We start from the raw sequence: 22929 nt of genomic DNA, 5'->3' as shown, positions 1-22929 counted from the left end.
CTTCATGTACACACACACTTGGTTTGCTCACCCTTAGGTAAAGGATGAAAATAAGAATACAATTTTTTGTCAAGAATAATTTACTTTTTGACCAAGAGAAAAAAAAAAAAAAAAGCACATACAGCTATTCCTCACTCAGAGTACTGTAATAATATTTGTGATATACACTAATTTGTTACTTGTATACAGGAATTACTTCATTTAGTTCTTAGTATATTACAGGTCTAGCCCCCCCCCCCCACCCCTCATAAAACCTTAGTAAGGTTTGAAGCTAGTCTGGATAGTGGCCTTCCCATAGGATACTAAGGCAAGTTGACAAGGAGCTAAAAGCCTCTCTATATAAGTCTTGTATTCAACTGCCATAGAGATATTTCATATGCAGACATCTCTATACTTATTCTTGGGTAAAAGAGGGAAAGGGGAATATTTTACAAGTATAAATTACTTGATGATCCAGCAAAGAAACTTGCTAGAACCATGTTTTTGGATAGTTTTTGATAAACTACCCAAATTCAAGAATATCATTATAAAATTAGGTTGATCAGGGGAATTACCTATATAACTCCTGATATAATATCAGGAGTTATATAGGTGAGCAATAGTCCTTGAAGAATTGAAGTAGATATCAACTTTTTTGGAAACTGATGAGATTACTGATATGATGTTTTGTGCCAGGAAAGGTTAAAGATGTAAGTCAGCATGAGAAGAGAAATCTGATCTTGACTGGACATTTGAGTATTGATGATCACTAATTAATTTGTGTGCCTTCAAGGTAGTGAAAAAGTTGGCTGTTAGTGGCTTTCTCCATTGTTTCTGAGAATCGATATTAAGACAGTGAGAATATAATTCAACTACTAATTTTTTTATCTCCCCATTTTGACATACAGTAACTTCATTACTATTTAGATCAATTCTGGAGAAAGAAACTAAGTAGAATACTTGATATTCAAACTATTAGGGATTCTTCTGAAATCTATCAAAAGATCAGAGGAGGCACACAGTAAACTGCTTAATTCATTTATACACAGAATTTGGAGAAAAACATTATGCTAGGTTTAGTCTGGGTGAAAATGAAATTCATCTACCATGGAATAATATGCAAATATCCATGATGATTGTGGGATTTGAACTTATAGTCAGTCAGTTAGAGAGCAGAAGACTAACCATTCAACTGTCAATAAGAATGATGAAATCTAACCAACCTTGGAATATTGTTCTCACATTTGGGGATGGTGATGCACCAAAAACCTACCTGATAATGCTTGATGCTATCCAGAAGAGGCCAACCTGCTTGATAAACGTAATGTCTCTCAGAGATTCCCACCTACTTGCTCAGAGATGCTGTTTCCATATCATGCCTTTTTTACACATACGTATTTTCATAGGTGCTAAAAGACTGGCTGCTGTAACCATTCCTTCACTTTCCACCAAACGGGTTTAAATATAAACAGCTGCTGATTCATGTTTATATGCAATTCTGCTTCAAAGTTATCGAACCAACTTCTCATCTTCCTGTCTACCTCTGCTGTTTGGAAGAACCTTCCAATAAAATTTCCCCAAGGATTATGATCTCTAGCAATTCAACCAATACATTTTGCAACTTTTTATATATGGCATTGAAATTAAAAAAAAAAATTAACCAAAACGGACTTCATTAATACAGTAATCCCCCTCCTTATCTGAAGTTTCACTTTCTGCAGTCAACCCTGATCCAAAATATTAAATGGAAAATTCCAGAAATAAACAATTCATGCGTTTTAAAATGTGCTCCATTCTGAGTAGTATGATCAAATCTTGTGCCGTCCCATCCATCATGCAAATCATTCCTTTGTCCAGCATATCTGCCCTGTATACGCTACCCACTTAGTAGCTGTCTTAGTTATCAGATCAACTGTCGTGGTATCACAGTGCTTGTGTTCAATTAACCCTTATAGTATTTTTACTACTTTTATTGCAGTATATTGTTATAATTGTTCTATTTTATTATTGTAGTTATTGTTGTTAATCTCTTACTGTGCCTAATTTATACATTGAACTTTATCATAGATATGTATGTATCAATGAACTGCATGGAAGCGCAGTGGGAATGGAAAGCAATTTAATAACTGAATCATGATAATATACAAATATTTTCATTAAAAAAATCTAGTAGAAAAATACTGTAAAAACAAACCATATTATACGCAAACTACCTTGGGATAACATTTTAAATTACACCGAAAACATAACAGATCCTAAAAACAGACCCCACTTTTTAGGATCTGTTAAAAGTAACAATTGCAGAGGCCTTCTGAGGACATGCTGCTGGTGTACAAAGCGTGAATATGGAAAGCATCCACTTTCCACATTCACATTTGTATTCCTTTCCTCCTAAATTCTGTGCAATCAGTGACAAACATGAACATCAGAACATTTCTTGTAACAATTACACTCAGGATATGATCAAATAGTCACTAAAGACAATTACAAGCAAGAAATTTCAAGGAAGACTTTTCAAACTAAGTAAATTTGTTTTATATGTGTTCATAAGTAAAATCCTAAAACACACCCCAACTCAATATCACCAGAATTGAAGATCAGTACTATCAACATAAAGCCTGAATGGCAAAGAAATGGAGCTAGCTGAGGAATTAGATAAGTAACAGATCGACATAATAGGGATGACCGAAACAAAAAAGACCAAAACTGGTGAGATCTTTCTGAGCAATAAATACAAAATGTTATATTCAAGCAATGACAATCAAGGAAAACAAGGAGTAGCCATAGTATTCAACACAAAATATGAGGCTCTTCTTGAATGCCACGCAGTCTCAAGGGAATTGGGACCATAGGCACCACAGAAGGTTCTCCTAAGGTAGAAGTGGAGGAATTTTTAAGGCTTTAGAAAAATCAACTGACATAATGAAAAAGGAAAAGTTGGTCCTTATTGGGGATCTACATAGCAGAGTAGGAAATAATTGTCAGGCATACAAAAATATTTTGGGAAAATTTGGAGAAAAGAGCAAAACTAATAATAATGGCAAATACTTGTTGGATTTCTGCTCAGGACATGAACTGGTTATTACTAACACCATGTTCCAACATAAAAATGTGCACAAATTCACATGGAGAGAAGAGGCAAGGAATAAGAAAAGTCTCATTGACTATATTATTGTTGATAGTGATGTTTTCTCTCTGGTGCAGGACACTAGCAAGTACAGAGGATTTGAAATTGAAAGTGATCACCATTTAGTCTTAAGCAGGATAAAATTGAATTTCATATTGAAAAGAATGACTTGTAAGAAAGTTTTAAAATGAATAAAAGTTGAGCAGCTCTCAGATGTGAACTATAGACTAAAATATACAAACATTATTCAATAAAAAATGAAAGAGTTTGAGAACAGAAATCAAACCTTGGAGATTCAGTGGCAAGCTCTGAAGAAAACATTGATATTCTGCCAGAGAGGCATGTGGTGAGGTTGTCTGCAAGGGTAGAAAAATACTCCCTGGTGGACACAGGAAGTTAAAAGAGGCAGTGAAGGAAAAGAAGAAAGCATATCAAATGTTCCTGGCAAATAAGTTAGTTTGTGCTCTTAGCGAATACAGAGACAAATGTAAGAACACTTAAAAACTGTGTAAAACTCTAAACAAAAGTCATGGGAAAATTTTGGTAAGAAAATAGAAAATAAATATCAAGAAGGTGGCAAGATATTCTGGAGGTTGTTGAAGAAGCTCAAAAATGGAGGAAAGAGTGTTGTAAAAGGAATTAGAGATGATAAAGGTGATATCAAAACTGGAGAAAAAGATATCCTTGATGTATGGAGTAATTACTTCGAAAAATTGATAAATGAAACTAGCAGTGATGACAGCACAGTGATAAAAAACACTGACCAGGCATGTAATCAGGAATACATATCCATGCTTGAAGTAGAAAAGCCATCAAAAGTCTGAAATGTGGAAAGACAGCTGGAGTAGATGATATTAGAGTAGAAATGCTCAAGAATGGAGGTATAAAAGTTTTACAGTGGCTACACTGCATAGTTCAGAGGGCCTGGACAGAAGGACGAATTCCAGATGATTGGAGTAGAGCTCTCATAGTACCCATATATAAAAAGGGAAATAAAACTGATTGTGAGAATTACAGAGGTATTTCTCTACTGAGTGTTCCTGGTAAGATTCTCTTCCACAGTTGAGAAGAACTGTGGAAGAGAAGCTTGGTGAGGAACAAGCTGGATTCAGGCCACATAGAGGCTGTCAGGATCAGATATACACTTTATGACAAACAGTTGAGAAATCATGGAAATATAACAAAGATCTGTATTTAACTTTTGTAGATCTGGAAAAGGCATATGACAAGGTACCAAGAGAGAAGCTATTCAAAACGCTGCAGTTGTATGGTGTCAGTGGATCATTATATCAAGCAATACTTAGTCTTTATTTGAGTTGTAAGTCAGCAGTTAGAATTGATGGAAGTACAGGGAGATGGTTTAATGTTAAATCTGGTGTCAGACAAGGATGTACATTATCACCATATTCATTATCTATATGGATTAGATTACGAAGGAAAGTGGTATTAAACCAGATATCAAAATTGGAGATGTTAATGTCAGCTGCTTGCTTTATGCGGATGATGTTATACTTCTAAATAAATCCGCGACAAGTCTGCAAGATTTCCTGACTAAATTGAATAGCTGTTGTAATAGATATGGTATGAAGGTCAGCAATAAGGATGTAGCGAATTTAGCGAAGTAGAGTAGTGTGCCCTCCCACGACGAGTTCTTGCACTCCTTAGAGATGTCATGTAGTAATAATAATAATGAAAGGCCATAAGAACATATACTCATGACATCGACAGATATTTTAGTACTATGCAGGGTTGTTACTAGATGATTCAAAAGTTATTCAACAGATCAGAAATCGAGAATTCTATACAAAAATAAAATTAAAGTAACATGTTAGAATTCGGATGTATTATCAAAAGATCAATTCCAGATCAGATTAAATTATTTTGGGACTGGTGTCGAGGCTAGCTGGTGAACGGTCGTGCTATCGGAGAGCTCCTGAGAGATTTGTGTTTTTTGTTGATTTATTGGTGTTTTGGATTCAATTTAATGGACTTAAGTGTTTAATTTTGGTATATTATTAGAGCTTTATTAACGTGGTTAGTGTACTAAAGTGTTTTATAACATAATCTATGTCGGAAGTCGCCGCTAGATGAATTCGTAATGAGTAGTGTTCGTGCAAGCTCCAGATAAGATAAGTATCATTTTCAGTTATCGATACAAATTACTTAATATTGTGTAGTTTTGTTTTGTTTGCCTTGCGTATTTTAGTGCGTCTATTTTTGGTGTGTTATAACGTTTAATTTGACAAAACACGTTACAGATAAATATGGCACCTGTGCGTAGGAAAATGGCGGCCAGTAATGAAGGTTCGCCATCGTTATCAAAGAACAGTAGCATAAAAGAAATGAGTCAGTGTACTAGCTGTGAAATGTACGCTTTGCGGAGTGCGGTCGGAGTGTGGTTAGATGATGATAAAGGTTTGAATATGTGTAGAAAATGTAGGGAGAATGCGGAATTGAAGTGTATTTCGGATCGTGAGTGTGATATTTTTGTCAACCTTCAAAATGAAGGAAATAGGGATATGACAAGAAACGGCAAGGTTGTACATGAAAATTGTGAGAGTGTGAATGATAGTATAAATGGTTTCTCAGAGAACAAAAAAGATGAGATAGATGCATTGAGTGAGATCGCGTTGTTGAATAGTGCGATAGAAAGAGCAAAACAGCAGCTAGAGTGCATGAACAAAAGTAGACAATGAACCAAGCAATAATAAAAGGTATGACAGGAAAAATAGACGTATGAATGTGAACATGAACAAAATGAAGGATAGAGTGCTGTATGGAGACTCGTTAGTACGAGGTGTGTTAGTAGAGGATTTGACAAAATCGTACCAACCTGGTGCGACCATAAAGGACGTAACTGCGTCTATTAGACAGCAAACGGAAAGGGTGAAAGAAATGATTGTTGTGGCAGGTACGAATGATTTGAAAGGAGATAAAATGGAAATGATAGAAGACCTGAATGAATTGTTTGAGGTAGCAAAAGAAAAGAGTGAGAGAGTTAGAATGATTAGTCTTTTGCCACGGTATGACAGTGAAATGTTTAAAAGGAGGGCTATAATTGCAAATGACTTTATGCGTGGGTTATGTATGACGAGTGGTGTGGAATTTGTGGATGTGTGGAGTGAGTTTGATGGGCAAAAGGATCTATATAAGATGGATGGCTTGCATTTGAATGGTTACAGTGTAAGAAGACTTGAGAAAGTGTTGCTGAATGTAGTGGATGTGCAAATTCAGGGAAACTAGATTTGTTAGGGGGGGGGGAGTAGAGATACAGTCCTTATGGAGGCAGTTGAATGTAAGAATGAATATAATATGCCAGAGCAAATAAGGACAACAAATCTGAGTGGGATAGTTAATATAAGGCATCAAGGTGGGGTAGGGGCTAATGGGGGTCTTAAATTCATGTACACTAATACTAGGAGTATTAGGAACAAGAAGGAAGAGTTTTTGGCCATGGTTGGCACTTCCAGACCACAGGTTATAGGTATTAGTGAAACATGGCTGACTGTAGATGATATAACTAGTGGGATTGAATGTGATGGGTATAGTGTGTTCAGGAATGACAGAGAGAATAAAATGGGGGGGAGGAGTATTGTTGATGATAGCTAATGAGCTACAGCCAAGGAGAATAGAAGTTGAATTGCAGGATAGAGAAAAGAGCACATTTGAGGCCATTTGGTGTGAGATTGTGGCTAGCAGAACTAAATATACAATTGGGTGCTGCTATAGACCAGGTGATGGAAAAGATGGTGGTGACAGTATGCACAAGCAAATAGAAGAAATGGGTGGAAGGAAGGTGATTATTATGGGAGATTTCAACTATGGTCGCATTGATTGGAGTGAGGAGAGGACACACGGGAGGAAGGAACTGGATTTTATGCGGTTATTAAGGGATAACTATCTGCGACAGCATGTAATGGAAAATACTAGGGGTCAGAGAGTGCTTGACCTAGTAATTACATCTGAGGATTTGGCTGTAACAAATATGACCACATTGCCACCAATCGGTGAGAGTGATCATAGGGTCTTAACTTGGGAGGTGGCTAAAGGTGTAGAATTTTCAATTAAGACAGAGTACATGTGGAATTATCTGGCGGGAAAGTATGACAAGCTTAGGAGTTTGATTGGTTCAGTGCCATGGCATGTACAACTGCAAGGACTAGAAGTTGATAGTGCATGGGAGGTAGTTAAGAAGTGCTTGCATGAAGCAATGGCTGACTGTATACCTAGAGTCCGAATAATAAATTAAGTAGGAGTTAAATGGATGAATAACACCATTAAGCTTGAGTTGCAAAAAAAGAAACAACTATGGAGGGAATTTAAGGAGAAGGGTGACCGGCAGGCACATGAACGGTATAAAGCGCAGGCCAGAAGGGTGACGAGTGTGGTAAGAAAAGCAAAAAAGGATTACGAAAGAACATTGGCCATGCAGGCTAAAGAGAATCCTAAACAGTTTTTTAGATATGTAGCAAGTAAAAGAAAAAATGTACATGGCAGATTGATTTTAAAGAATGCCGATGGTAGGGAGGTAACTGAATCAGTTGAGATAGTTGAGTTACTGAGTGAGCACTTTGCAAAAGTATATCATCCAGGTGGTGACATTGCAGAAACGAATAAACCAGTAGATTATACGGGAATTGTGGTTAATGAAGTGGAGGTGAGTAGTCTATTGCATAACATCAATGTCAATACATCTGTGGGATTGGATGGTATACCAGCTCGTGTTGTACGAGAAGCAGCTAAAGAATTGTCAGTACCCTTGACCATTTTGTTTAATTTGAGTCTCGGGTCTGGGTTAGTCCCGAGCGGGTGGAAAGAGGGGAAAATAGTTCCACTGCATAAAGGTGGTTCCAAGACTGCTGTTGTAAATTACCGACCGATTAGCATATCAGGAATCATTGTCAAGGTCTTAGAGAAAATAGTCAAGAGGAAAATACAAGATTGGATAGAAGAAAATGGGATACTGTATCGGGGACAGCATGGTTTTGTGAAGGGTAGGTCATGCCTCAGTAACTTGCTCACGTATTATAACACAGTGACGGCTGAACTGGATAAGGGTAATGGGTTTACGGTGATTCTACTGGACCTTGCCAAGGCCTTTGACAGGATTCCACATGGAATTCTAATCAGTAAATTGCAGCATATGGGAATGGACATAGGGTTGGTGAGATGGATAGGAGGGTGTTTGACGGAGAGATATCAGAGAGTGGTTTACTCGGGAGTAGAGTCCACAAGACGGCCTGTGACTAGTGGTGTGCCACAAGGATCTGTTCTTGGACCACTGCTGTTTAATTTGTTCATAAATGATATAGAAAATGATCTGAGAGGAACAGTACATTTGTTTGCGGATGATGCGAAGTTGGGTAGGGCAATAGTGAATGCAGATGACGTCAAAATTTTGCAGGATGATTTGGATAGATTGGAGGTCTGGGCTAAGGAGAATGGATGTCAGTTTAATGTGGCAAAATGTAAGGTTATGCATTTTGGGATGAAAAGATTGGCGGCAGTTTACTGCATTGGTGGAACCCTGCTCCAGGAAATTGATGAGGCACGAGATTTAGGAGTGTTGGTGGATAAGGAATTGAAATTTAGGGGACACATTGCAAAAGTGACCAAAATAGCTCATCAAATCACTTGGTTGCTGAAGAATACGTTGACAAGCAGAGACAAGCAGGTTATTGTTCCTCTCTATCGAGCCTTGATAAGACCCCATCTAGACTACTGTGCTCAGATTTGGTCACCTAGGTTTCTTCTTGATGGGGAGGAGGTGGAGAGGATCCAGAGGCGAGTGACCAAGATGATAGCAGGTCTGTGGAATGAACCGTATGAGAACAGGTTGAGGATTTGTGGGTTGCAAAAATTGGTTGATAGGCGGAGGAGGGGAGATATGATTGAGACATTCAAATTACTGAAGGGTTTCTATAAAATTAATTCAGAAGATATTTTTGAGAACAGGGCTGGTTGTGGGAGGACTAGGGGACATCCATGGAAACTGGGCAAAAGTGTGGTTAGTAAAGGTGTTAGAGCTGGGTTCTTTACTTTTAGAGTAGTGAATGAGTGGAATGCGCTCCCTGAGTCTGTAGTGGATGCTGTGACAGTGAATGAGTTTAAGGCGAGGTATGATAGATACTGTATGAATGTCAGATAGTTGTGATGAATAGGATTTGGGGCCTCCCTCGATGAGTCTAATGACTCCCTGGAGTTGCCCGTAATAATAGTAATAGTAATAATAACAAGACAAAGATAATGAAAATAGGCAGAAGCATTGAAAAAATCAGCTGTATTGTGAATGGAGAACCTATAGAACAAGTAATACATTTCAGCTACTTAGGCACGATTTTTAGTGAAGATGGTAAATTAAATATGGAAATAGAAAACAGAATCAACAAAGCTGGTATGGTAGGAAGTCAACTGAATAAATTTATATGGAATAAGAGAGAAATTAGTCAAAACACTAAATTAGCTGTATGCAAGACAGTGTTCAAACCAATTTTAACTTATGGATCTGAGAGCTGGGTCAGAAGTAAAACACTTGACCAAAGACTAGAGACCATAGATATGAGAGTCCTGAGAAAGAATAGGGGCGTGAACAGATGGCATCAATAGCAATATCATATTAAAAACGAGGATATCAGGAAAGAACTTGACATTGTCAGCATCCAGGAATGCATTAGCAGAGCTAATCTCAGGTGTTATGGTCACTTAAACAGAATGGGCGAGGAAAGATTAGCCAAACAAGTATTCTCTGCCAGGTTGGCAGGAAAAAGACCCAGAGGAAGACCAAGATATAGGTGGATTGATACGGTAAAAAGTGCCTTAGAAGATATATGTATAAATATAAGATCTGACAATGTTGTAGCTTTGATAGACAACAGATTGAGGATAAATGTCAGAAATTTGATGATGATGTATAAGTTCATGTAAAATGCAATTTGATTCCTAAAGAAATGAGGGGAGGAGATGACAGGACAAGTTTAATCTCATAATTTAATTTACATTCAGCATATTGAAATTAATCAGGCTGATCTGCTTTCCTTTCAAGGTATGATAAAAATTGCTCAGTGTTCACAAAAAGCAGAAAAACTTAATATATCCATCTCATAAAATGACAATAATAGTATTATGAAAGCATAGCTGAAGAAATCAAAAATAATTTGAAATGTGATATTCTCCTTTGTGTTATCACTTAAAGCACAGTGGATGCTTGCTTTATAGTGACCCCTCCCTCCCTGGGAATCATAACCAGTTTATTATAGTGTAAGGTTCACTATAACAAGTTTAGTAAAGAGATACTGGCCTCCCATTTCATTCCATTCCTATGAAACAAAGGAAATGGCAAAAAAAAAAAAAAAAAAAAAAGAATTACAGGAGGAGGAGCAGAAAATCACAAGAAAAAAGACAAAAAATTTCAGAGGGGGTCATGGGAGGAGGGAAGAGAAACAGAACAAAGAAAGCTATAGTTTCTCCTAAAAGTCCTGATGGTGTCCCCTATTAGGCTATGTAGATATTCTTGGCCGTTGGGTGGAAGGTCTGCTGATGTATGTCTCCCAAATTTGGGGCAGTCTCATGCAACCAAATTTGTTGAGGTTTGGCATGTTTCTTAGGGCTGATTCCATGAAAAGTCTTTCAAATTTGAACTTGCTACGGTGTATTATTGCGGCTTTCTTCCACCATATTCTGTGGCGTGCATCCAGAACATGGTCTGCAAGACCAGAGTGGGTATACTGGTGAAAACGGATGTAGTCCTTCTGTTCTGAAATTCTGATATTCGCTGTCCTGCCTGTTTGGCCAAAGTAGGACAGCTTACAGCTGCAAGGGACCTGGTATACACCAGATCCCTTCAAGGATATCCAGAAAAAGATATCCTTAAAGTATGGAGTAATTACTTCGAAAAATTGCTAAATGAAACAAGCAGTGATAGCACAGTGGTAAAAAAACACTCAACCGGCTCACAGTCAGAAATACATATTCATACTTGACGTAGAAAAGCCATCAAAGGCTTGAAATGTGGAAAGGCAGCAGGAATAGATGATATTCAGCCAAAAATGCTGAAGTATGGTGGTATAAAAGTCTTACAGTGGCTGCACTGCATAGTTCAAAAGGCCTGGGCATAGGGGCAATTTCCAGATGACTGGAGTAGAGCTCTCATAGTACCCATATATAAAAAGGGAAATAAAACTGAATGTGAGAATTACAGAGGTATTTCCCTACTGAGTGTTCCTGGCAAGATCTATGCAAGTATACCTGAGAAACGGTTGAGAAGAATTGTGGAAGAAAAGCTTGGTGAAGAACAAGCTGGATTCAGGCCAAATAGAGGCTGTCAGGATGGATCAGATCTTCACTTTACGACAAATAGTTGAGAAAGCATGGGAATACAACAAAGATCTGTATTTAACTTTTGTCGATCTGGAAAAAGCATATGACAAGGTGCCAAGAGAAAAGCTATTCGAAACGCTACAGTTGTATGGTGTCAGTGGGAGAGTAAGCACTAAGTATCAAACAATACTTAGTGCTTATTTGAGTTGTAAGTCAGCAGTTAAAAATGAAGTACAGCAAGATGGTTTATTGTTAAATCTGGTGTCAGACAAGGATGTACATTATCCCCTCTGTTATTCATTATCTATATGGATCACATTATGAAGGAAAGTGGTATTAAACATGATATTAAAATTGGAGATGTTAATGTCAGCTCTTTGCTTTATGCAGATGATGTCATACTTCTAAATAAAATCTGCTACAAGTTTGCAAGATTCCCTGACTAAATTGAATAACTGCTGTAATAGATATTGTATGAAGGTCAACAATAACAACACAAAGACAATGAAAATAGGCAGAAGAATTGAAAATATCAACTGCATTGTGAATGGAGAACCTAGTAATAGTAAAACATTTCAGCTTCTTATGCACGATTTTTAGTGAAGATGGTAAATTAAATATGGAAATAGACAACAGAATCAACAAAACTGGTATGGTAAGAAGTCAGCTGAATAAATTTATATGTAATAAGAGAGAAATTAGTCAAAACACTAATTAGCTGTATACAAGACCCTGTTCAAACCAATTTTAACTTATAGATCTGAGAGATGGGTTAGAAGTAAAACACTTATCCAATGACTAGAGACCGCAGATATGAGTCCTGAGAAAGATTAGGGGCGTGAAAAGATGGCATCGATGGCAATATCATATTAAAAACAAGGATATTAGGAAAGAACTTGACATTGTTAGCATCCAAGAATGCGTTAGCAGAGCTAATCTCAGGTGGCATGGTCGCTTAAACAGAATGGGCAAGGAAAGATTACCAAACAAGTATTATCTGCCAGGTTGGCAGGAAAAAAAAGACCCAGAGGAAGACCAAGATATAGGTGGATTGATATGGTAAAACAGTCCCTTAGAAGACAGAAATATAAATCTGACAATGTTGGAGTCTTGACAGGTAACAGGTTGATTTGGAGGAAAACTGTAGATAGGAAGTTAGTAATGATGCAAATTTTTCATGTGGTACTATGATATCCTGTACACTCCTTGAGGGTAGGTATAGGTACATGTCATGAATTTGATGATGATGATTTCTAAATAACGAACTGTCGTTTTTAAATTCATTCAGCATGTGACAGACATTGAATCTAGGATCAAGTTATTGTGAATGTAGGTCAATGTTACAGAATATGGAATATTTTGTCTCACAGAGTAATTCATCAATATAGAGATCTCTTATGTATGCCACCAAGAGTTGATTTAATATCAAGCCTTGGTTTTATTGCTGTATACACATTGGAACGATGCTAATTATTGCTGTCATGTTCTGTAACAATTCATCATCACATAGATTTCTTACGTATACTACCCAGAGTTGGTTTTTACATCAAGCCTTGGTTTTTATTATATTGGGTTGGACATCTAATGACCTCACTGGCCTCCTTAAATTTGCATACATAAGTATTAAATTCTATGTATCATATTTTTGTGCTGACAATTAACTTGATAGTTTTAGTTGGTTTTGAAGAATATATTGAATAAACAGGCTTCAAGACAACAACAACAAACAGATGACTATAAAGGCAGTTTCTTTACCTTATATCAAAAGCATCACAGACAAAATTGCAAAGTTCTACAAAAACATAAACTTAAAAGTTGTCTTTAGACCTCTACAAAAAGAAAGTGGCAACTATGTTACAATCGCCAAAACAGCCATCAATCTATGAAGAGACCAGGAGTTTATAAAATCTATTGTAATTGCAGTGTTTGTTATATTGGAACAATGTTATGAAGAAATTCATCTGAAAGAACATATCAAAGATGTTGAGAAAAAAAACGGGCATATAAATCTGGATAGGCCTTTCACACCACCAACAAAAACCATCAAGTTAATTGTCAGCTTACAAAAATACAGTACATAGAATTTAATACTTATATATGCAAATTTAAGGAGACTAGTGAGATAATAAGATGTTCAACCCAGTGTAAAAACCAAGGCTTAATTTAATAAAATCAACTCTGGGTAGCATACATAAGAAATCTATGTAGTGATGAAATGCTACAGAAAGGGGCAGCAACAACTAGCATTGTTCCAATGTGTATACAGTAATTAAGTTAGCAAATTTCTTTTTTTTCCCTGGTTACTTGTTTGTATGTCCCAGTTGTGATGTTCTGATAACATATGTGTAATTGCTTCTAGTCTTTGTGTATAACTTTTGCTAGTACCTCTGATGATATAAGTCTGATGACATTAAACTTGTAGGGCTATATTTGTTGATTTTATTAGACTCATTATTTATCGAAACAACATGTGATCACAATAACGGAGGCTTTCTACAGAACTGCTAAACCACAGAAACATACATATTCAAAATATGCTATATATCCTGTAATAATGATCCATACTCATATAACTCATTCCTACATTCAACATCTATCGTATGCTGAATGAATAAAAAAAATAAGTTTGTTATCGGAAATCTCCATGTTAATACCTCTTTATAGTTGTGTTTATTGTATGAAGTACAATAAGCACCAAGTACACATTAGTTATTTATGAAACTAATTGTTAATTCATTAAATTTGTTTTAATGTTTTATGTGGTTTTTTTGCCAGTATTAATTTAAAAATATAGATACAAGCCACAGGAATATAATTTCCATTTGCAATGTGCCATATAATATTTATAACATTGCAAATATTATTATCAAGAAGATGAAACATACAAAGTATTCTATACAACAAAATGAATACAGGTAGTCCTCGACTTATGACGGGGTTACATTCCAACGTCTCCGTCGTAAGTCGATTCTGACGTAAGTCGAGGACTTCTGTTAATTCTTGATTTGAGTTATAATATTTTCATAAATTAGGTTTCTGTTTAACTTAAAATGGTTAAAAATGTATAAACTTACATAAACATTTATAAATTATTTATTAGCACATATCATATAAATACATAAATACAAAATTAAGAAAGAAAAATTTAAGAAAAAAATACATAAACACATATCAAAAATCACCATTTTTGATATCTGTTTATTTCCGATTTTTCTTGAAAATTTCGTCAGTTTCAAAATGGGAACTAGCAGCTTCTCCCGTTATTCATATGTTATGTAGGTGTAAATCGGTTTTTGAATCAATGAAACCAACTTTTACTAGAATTAAATGTATGCTCGCCATATTTATCTTCTTGTTGTTTCCTCAAAATTGTCAAATAGGCAGCGTGCTTTTGTTTGAATCGTAAACAAACGGAAGAATATTCTTGTTGATCTGATCATCTATTCACATCATTAAAAGCTTCTCCATTTCATGAATTGGCCCTTCTCTTTTTTCGTTAAAATTGTACATTTCATATTAACTGCCCCTTTAGCTGCCTCCATTATTCTTGATTTATATTTTATAATTGTTGAAAAACAGTTGAAAGAGATAGTTTTTCTTCTCGTGCTATTTCACCGACTTTCTTTCCTTTGTTATATGCTTCACCTTCATTTTAACATCTAAACTTAAAGCTTTCCTCGCCTTCTTTTTTATGTTGGAATTATAATCAGTAGTAGTATTACTTCTCTTACTGGACATGATAGAGTTACGACGAAATACAAAAATTGCAACGAGAGAAATGAACACTTCGACTGCTGATTAGCAACTAACCTGCCAAAGGCTGTGATAAGTTAGAAGTGGTGAATCATAGCAGCGGCTATTGCGTATTGGTGATAGGCTTTGCTTGTCGACTAATGCCGACGCTGCAATGCTTATCCAAAACTAATGTGATATATGCTGGCAGCAAAGTTAAATTAGAGAATTTTTAATAGTAATTTTGGCCGATGTAAGTGCGAATCGTCGTAAGTCGAGGACTACCTGTACATTTATTTAAATAATTTATAATACATATTTTTAAGTAATTTTTTAAACTTTTTTTTATAACTGACCTGATAATTTTGCCTCATGGTCAACTGTTTGCCTTATTACTTTTGCAGCTCATGTCACTCCTGTTTTTGTAATTTTAAAGGATAAGTCACAATCCTCACAATCTTTATCTCATTTTTAATTGTGGGAGTCCACTCAATCAAGTGTAGTAAAATCTTTTTGATAGTACATGAATTGCATACAAATTAATTTACTCTACTATTATTTCAAATATATTTTCTGAAACCAAGAGCTAATAAAAAAACTTCACTTTCTTACAATCTTGTAAGTTAGCATCTAATAATATGAAACCAGAAGTACCTGCAAAAGGTATCAGAGAAAGCTGTTTTTCAAATGGGTAAGACCATTCTTTTATTTTTTTTAAACAATATTTTCATCAATACTGTTGTCTATCTCAGTTGTCTTCACTTCAGAAATGGAGACAAAATTTGGCAGCCTTTAGTAGGACAGGATACTTGTACTTTGCTTGATGTATCACTTGAAATTCTTCTTTAGACACATTTAATTTACATGGCTAAACTATTTCAGCATATGAATCACTATAAAACCTTTTCTTGTAATGCCATCTTCATTATTATAAGGACCACAATATTATTTCCATAAATGATTTATAGACAAAAATTCTTTTACTGCATCGTGTCTAGTAGGATGATACCTCAGTGCAACAATGAATTACAGATGGCTTGACATATGAAATATGAACAAAAGAATCCTATGCAATAGTTGAATGCCAACAATATAGTGCAACCGTGAGAGGAAACAAACTACTATGGCAGATGGGCAATCAGTGACCAAAGATATGATATATATGCTATTCTTGTAGATAAACTTTTAAGTTGGTGATACATAACTGTCAATTTTTAGGGAAAGACAACGTATACTGTTATATCAGGGGTCGGCAAACTGCAGCTCGCGAGCCACATGAGGCTCTTTAGGTACATACATGTGGCTCTGAAGTAAAATTGAAATTGAAAATAAAACTATCATAGTTTCATTTATAAAATTTTTAAAGGATTTTATTCACATAATGGTGATTTCATTTGTTTTATAGGTCTTGCAAAACTTTGTGGCACTAAGATGTGCGATGTCGGTGGGGGGGGGGACCTAGAGGGGTATACAGAGGGAGTGGAGGGAATGGTTGAGCACATGGTAGGCAGGGCAGCCAAACAAAGTGAATAATTAGATTTAGGTTTTAGGGTGCCTCGACATCTGAGGTCATTTGCAAAGCAACAAAGTGACTAATAAGTGAGCCTCTACTGGGCAAGGCAATGTTGGCAATGGCGAAATGTGAAAGCAGAGTCCGTGTCGCTTAGCTGTTTCTGCAACTTAGTATTCTCTTTTGGCTGGGTGCATCCAGAAACTGCATTAAGGTGATAAAGGCAACCTGGCAATTATTATTATAAAGGCAATTATTTTAAATATATATATAATATTGCTTTTATTATATTTAGATATGTTGATGGTTGCGATTGACCATGCCGTGTTTTATTTCATGTGCAACTGTTACGATAAAATGTATTACTGGTGAGATTTATTTTTATTATATTTTCGAATTATTTCATTTATTATTTTGAATAATCACTTAGTTCTTTTTATATAATGCATTTATATAATGTGTTATGCTTTTCAACATGGCTACGAAGAAAAAACTAAGAAAAACAACAGATGAGCATTGTGACTTTAAAACTGAATGGACTGAATCTTTTGCATTTATCTCTAACTCATATGGTCTTCCAACCTGTCTTATTTGCCAAGAAAAACTGGCGCACAACAAAAAGTCAAATTTGGAGAGACACTTCACAACAAAACATGCCATATTTGCCAGAAAATATCCTGTCGGTGACAAAAGAAAGAGAGTAGTTGAAGAACTTCAGAAAAATGTTGAAAAATCAAGTTCTGTATTTAATTATTGGAGAGAGTCTGCCAATGATGTTAATATTGCAAGCTTCACAGTGAGTCAGGAGATCGCTAAGAGAGGGAAACCATTTAGAGATGGTGAATACATAAAATGTTGTTTTGTTAATGCATCTGAAGAACTTTTTCAGGATTTCAAAAACAATGCAGAGATTTTAAATAAAATTTAAAAAATACCATGATCTGCCAAGACAGTAGCAGACAGGACAGTTACAATGTCCTCAAATGTGACCAACCAACAAGTCGAAGACATTAAATTAGCTTCAGCTATATCAATTGCAGTAGATGAATCTTGCAACATCAAAGACACAGCCCAAGTTTCCCTTTTTGTGCGGTATGTATTATCTGAGAGTCCAAGAGAAGAACTTCTGGGATTATTGCCACTCAAGGTCCAAACGCATGGAGAGGACATAGCAAATGCCGTCCTTGAATGCATGGAAAAAAATCATATCCCACTCAAAATTGTGTCAACTGCAACTGATTATGTAAAACGTATGATGGGAGCGAAAAAGGATTTTATTTCAATTTTAAAAGGAAAAATTAATCATGAAGTGATTACTTTCCATTGTATACTCCACCAGGAAGCACTCTGTGCACAAACATTTACAGAAGAAATTGGTAAAATTATGGAATTGGTAATTAAGATTACCAACACCATTATAGCAAGGGGACTTAACCATCGACAATTTAAAGAGTTGCTAAGTGAAATGGAGAGCGAGTATTCAGATCTTCTCCAGTACAACAGGGTTCCAAGAGAGTCCAAGAGAAGAACTTCTGGGATTATTGCCACTCAAGGTCCAAACGCATGGAGAGGACATAGCAAATGCCGTCCTTGAATGCATGGAAAAAAATCATATCCCACTCAAAATTGTGTCAACTGCAACTGATTATGTAAAACGTATGATGGGAGCGAAAAAGGATTTTGTTTCAATTTTAAAAGGAAAAATTAATCATGAAGTGATTACTTTCCATTGTATACTCCACCAGGAAGCACTCTGTGCACAAACATTTACAGAAGAAATTGGTAAAATTATGGAATTGGTAATTAAGATTACCAACACCATTATAGCAAGGGGACTTAACCATCGACAATTTAAAGAGTTGCTAAGTGAAATGGAGAGCGAGTATTCAGATCTTCTCCAGTACAACAGGGTTCTATGGCTTTCCAGAGACAACATGTTAAAGCGTTTTGCATCTTGCATAAATGAAATCAAACTATTCCTCGACAACAAGGATGTTCAATATTCAGAATTAACAGAAGATCAGTGGTTGCAAAAATTGTACTTTATGGTGGACGTTACATCACAACTGAATCAGCTCAATCGTAACTTACAAGGCAAGGAAAATACTGCATTTTCAATGCTAGAGGAAGTTATTTCGTTTGAAAAGAAATTGATTCTGTTCGCTGAAGATTTAGAGAGGGGAACTTTAGTTCATTTCCCAAACTTGTCTCAATATCGCCAAGAAAACAATGCCTCATTAACAAAGATTATTTCAAGACAGCAGTTTTAAACATGAGAGAATCTTTTCTTCAAAGGTTTCAGGAATTCAGAAATAATAAAGCGACTCTAGCTTTTATTACAAATCCTTTAATGCCAATGTGAAGGAATTAAATTTTTCTCTGTTTGATACTGACACGGCTAATTTTGAAATACAATTGCTGGACTTGACAAGCAAAGACTTATGGAGCTCCAAATTGGTATCTTGGTACTGAAATAGAAGAACTGGAAAAAGAAAAATGCAGTCTGATTTCACAGCACAAGCAGATTGCTATAAAAGAACTACAGATGGCAGACTCAATGATTTTCAATACTTGGAATAGTCTTCCGGACTCATATCATGAGTTGAAAAAATTTGCATTTGGTGTTCTCAGTATCTTCGGATCTACATATTTATGTGAGCAATCATTTTCTAACATGAATTTCATTAAACGTAAATTGAAGAGCCAAATTACTGATACCAACTTGGAATCGTGCCTTAAATTAAAAATGACTAGTTACAAACCAGACATACAGAAACTTTGTAAGGAAATGCAAGGTCATTGCTCACACTGATTAAAACCAATGAGAGCAATTTTTTTTGTGATTTTTTCTTCACGTAATAAAGATATAATTAATATTATAACTTGTTACATATTACTATAAATTTACTATAATATTGCTTTAAATTTTCCTTATTTGTAAAAATATATTTGTTGCTCTCGAATAATTTTTAAATTGTTGTGAGGGACAGGTTTGGCTCTTCCGTCTCAAAAGTTTGCCAACCCCTGTGTTATATTAATTAAAAAACTTTAATTAATACTTCCTATATTTCGGTAATGTTACATTACCATCTTCAGGGAACATAAAATTAATGATATGTGCATGCAGGCACTAAAACTGAACAAATATGGGTGAAGACAACAACTGAAGTCGGTCCTAGAGTCCTAAAAGATGCCACCTAGTGGACTAAATTGGGTGGTCTCGGCTGTTGGGCTGATGTTCTAAGAATGCAAGCTTCTCATATTTGGGGTAGTCTCATGCATCCAAATTTGTTGAGGTTTGGGGAGTTTTTTTAGAGCTGAGGCTGATTCCAGGAATAATCTCTCATATTTATACTTGCTGCGGTGTAGTAAGGTAGATTTCTTTCAGCATATTTTGTGGCAGGTGTCCAAAGCATGGTCAGCAAGTCCTGAGTGGCTGCGTTGGCGGAAACGGATATAATCCTCTTGTTTGCATATCCTGATATTTGCTGTCCTTCCTGTTTGGCCGTAGTAAGACAGTTTGCAACTACAAGGGATCTGGTATACTCCAGGTAGGTCTAGGGGAAGTGGCTGGTCCTTGGGAGAGCAGATAAGAGATGCCAATTTTTTATATGGTTTACAACAAGTTGTCAAGTCATATTTTTTTAGGATTTTTGTTAGCTTTTCAGAAGTACCCTGAATATAAGGAATGGTGATAGATTTAGAGTAGTCCCTGTTATGGGGGGGGAGGGGTTCAGGTTAATCGGTTTTAATATTTTTTGGATTTTATGGGGGTTGTAGCCATTGGCTACAAAAGGTGTTAAGAATATGGTTAAGTTCAGTGGTAATGGCATTGTTATTTGAACTGATTAATTTTGCCCTATTATATAGGGTTTTTATAATCCCATATTGTTGGGAGGGTTGATGGTGGTGGTGTGATTATTGGTGAATGTATCTACCTGTATGTGTAGGTTTTCTGTAAACAGAGAAAGCCAGGGATCCTTAAGGCTGGTGTGTAATCAGAATGTCTAAGATTGTTATTGTTTTCTTTTTCCAAGGTAAACTGGATCTTGGGGTGTTGATTGTTTAAGTGTTATAAGAAGTTGTGGAGTGTGTCCAAGGATCGTATTCTATAGGTAGGTAAGTAAACCAATCTAATAGTAAAGAGGAAAGCTTACTGGTGTAGTTAGTTTTGTTTACAACTACAGTGGCATTTCCCTTATCTGCTTTAGTAATTATTATTTTACTTATTTTTTATTTCCTGTAGAACTTTGAATTCTTCTTTAGATAGGTTGCTTTTTGGAGGTTTAGCTTAGGTAAAAACACCGGCTACATCTAGTCTGATATTGTCGGCAATATGGTTGGGAAGGTTGTGGATACCACGTTCTACCTGAATCATTATTTCTTCAGATTTTTTTCAGTGCTACTGCGAAGTTGTGGCTTAGCGAGTCTGCTGATTGCTTCAGGCTTCAAGGTAAGGGATGACAGGTTTATTACTGTGTTGAGAGGTAGCTGAGGTTGCAAGCCGAGTTCTTTTTTAAACTTTCGAATTTTTTGATGTGTTGACATCGTACTTTTTGAAATTCCTTTTCTGCTGAGCAATTAGCGACGTCGGAGAAAATCATCTAAAGATCACCGTTCAGCGGGGCAGCAAGCTCTTCTTCTAGCACACAAATAGCCTCGTTAGTGTCGGCCAAGAGAAGGCAGGTAGCGGCAATTTCCTCCGTAATAGTGTGAAGTTAATCCACGGAGATTCCATCGTAAACAAGGCCAATGAAAGCAGCAAGTTAAAACTGAAGATCTCTAGACAACTGAATCGATTAGCCTTTCGAAAACGCTGCCGGGATAATAATGTCATCCCTAATTGTGTAAAATTAACGCACTGATTCACTTCACCTAAAACTCTCCACATATATAGACACACTAGCTTTGCTCTCTTATGGGGACAAATTGGCGTGTCTTGGCCAACAATGACGAGGCTATTTGTGTGCTAGAAGAAGAGCTGCGGCCACACTGAACGACGACCTTTGGACAATCCTCTCCGACGCCTTTAATTGTTCAGCAGAAATCAAACAGTTTAAAAAAGAATCCAGCTTGCAAACGTCAACTACCTCTCAACTCAGTAATAAACCTATCATCCCTTACCTTGAAGCCTGAAGCAATCAGCGCACTCTATCTAGGCCGCAACTTCGCAGTAGCATCGAAAAAAATCTTCTGAAAAAATAATGATTCAGGTAGAACGTGGTATCTGCAACCTTCCCAACCATATTGCCAACAATATCAGACTAGATGTAGCCGGTGTTCTTACCCAAACTAAACCTCCAAAAAGCAACCTATCTAAAGAAGAATTCAAAGTTCTACAGGAAATAAAAAATAACAGTATAATATAATAGTTCTAAACAAAACTGACTACACAAGTAAGCTTTCCTCTTTACTATTAGATTGATCTACTTACCTCCATATAGAATATGATCCCACCAGCTCCCAAATCAGAACACTCCATAGGCTTCTTAAGAAGGTTACTTCTTGGCCTATGGAAGTGACTAACAAACTAAAACCTTTTAACTCTAGAACCCCACAGAATATATGGACTTCCAAAAATCCATAAACAGAATGTGCCATTACATCTCATTATGGATGGCATTGATTCCCCAACATACAAATTAGCCAAACATTTAGCCAGAGTGCTCACATAATATACTGGCAACACACCTTCACACACAAAACATTCAGCCCACTTTAAAGCCAGTATAGAAAACCTCTCACTCCAACACACTGACATAATGGTCAGTTTTGATGTCTCCTCCTTATTCATCAATGTCTCACTGAAAGATACTTTGTTTGGACCTCATCTAAGCCAAATTTACTCCCGATATCTCAGTCCTATTTCAGTTTACCATGAACTCGGGCTATTTCATTTGGTAGGAAAAATTCTATAAACAAATAGAGGGGACAACTATGGGTTCTCCACTCTCTCCACCTCTGGCCAACTTCTTTATGGAGACCTTTGAAGAAAAAGCCTTAAACTCGACTCCACTTAAACCTACTGTTTGGCTATGCTATGTAGATGATGTGTTCACTATTTGGCCGCATGGCTTGGACATACTCCACAACTTCTTATCACACTTAAACAATCGACACCCCAGGATTCAGTTTAAAAAGAAAACAATAACAATCTTCCTTTCCTAGACACTCTGATTACACACCAGCCTGATGGATCCCTGGCTTTCTCTGTTTACAGAAAACCTACACATACAGGTAGATACATTCACCAACAATCACACCA

The 22929-nt window shown here is 36.2% G+C and overlaps 1 protein-coding gene across 1 annotated transcript in view; it reads right to left on the bottom strand.

The window, feature by feature from the left end:
- Positions 1-22929, bottom strand: part of Pgm2a (phosphoglucomutase 2) — a 302858-nt gene that overhangs the window by 178403 nt on the left and 101526 nt on the right. The gene's annotated exons all lie outside the window — the stretch shown is intronic.

This window comes from Typopeltis vanoorti, chromosome 16 (genome assembly GCF_054136105.1).
Source record: "Typopeltis vanoorti isolate ZY-2024b chromosome 16, IOZ_Tvanoo_1.0, whole genome shotgun sequence".
Classification (NCBI taxonomy): Eukaryota; Metazoa; Arthropoda; class Arachnida; order Uropygi; family Thelyphonidae; genus Typopeltis; species Typopeltis vanoorti.
This window is presented reverse-complemented; position numbering and strand designations above follow the sequence as displayed.